We start from the raw sequence: 1,144 nt of genomic DNA on the forward strand, positions 1-1,144 counted from the left end.
TGCACCGGCTGAAGGTGGAGCAGGCCTGCCACCAGCACAAGGAGATGCTGGACGACGCCACCTTCGGCCTCGAGGGCTGCGAGGAAGACTCGGATCTGCTGTGCACCATCCCCCCCAAGGCCGCCTTCCTGCTCTCCACGCCGCTCAAGCACATCGGGGTCACCCGCATGAACATCAACTCCCGCCGCTTCTCGCTGTGCTGAGCCCGCCCCGCCCGGGGCACCGCGGGGGTTTGGGGACCCTCGGGACTCGGGGCAGGACCGTGCTGTCCCCAGGGTGGTGACACGCTGCGGTGGCACGGGGGTGTCACCTTCCCTGTGGGTGTCACCATCCCCGAGGGGCACGGGAGTGTCACCATCCCCATGAGTGTCACCATTCCCATGGACATGGGAATGTCACCATCGCCTCCAGGGCACGGCAATGTCACCATCCCCATGGGTGTCACCATCTCCCCTGGGACACAGCAATGTCACTGTCCCTACAGGGCACAGGAGTGTCACCGTCCCCATGGCAATGTCACCATCCCCAGGGCACGGGAATGTCACCATCCCCATGGGTGTCACCATCCCCATGAGCACAGAAGTGTCACCATCCCCGGGGCATGGGAATGTCACCGTCCCTGAGTGTCACCATCCTCACGGGCACGGGATTGTCACCATCCCCCCTGGGGCGTTTTGGGGCCCGGCCCTGGGGATGTTGGGGTTCAGCCCGGTGGGAAATGTGGGGTGCTCTCCTGGTTACCTGGCTAAAAGGAGCTGAGAGCCGATGGCTTTTCCTTGTCGGTGCCTCCAGATGTGACTCCCGCCCTTTTTTTGGCGGGTGGCACCTCCAGGTGCCACTTGGGGATGCGACATCCACAGACCCCCGGGTGAGGCAGCGCCAGGGGAGCTTTGGGGATGATTTTGGGGATTGTCACCATCCCCCCTGGGGCGTTTTGGGGCCCGGCCCTGGGGATGTTGGGGTTCAGCCCGGTGGGAAATGTGGGGTTCAGCCCTCTGAGGTGGAATAAAAGGAGCTGAGAGCCACCGCGGCCAGCCCAATGCCGCTGTGGCTGCTGTCCCTAAAACAGCGCTGCCACCTCCCAGGGCCACCGCGGGTCCCCTCCGGTCCTTGTCACCCCGGCTCTCGGGCTGCCCAGGCCGGT

Source organism: Geospiza fortis, unplaced genomic scaffold (genome assembly GCF_000277835.1).
Source record: "Geospiza fortis unplaced genomic scaffold, GeoFor_1.0 scaffold432, whole genome shotgun sequence".
Classification (NCBI taxonomy): domain Eukaryota; kingdom Metazoa; phylum Chordata; class Aves; order Passeriformes; family Thraupidae; genus Geospiza; species Geospiza fortis.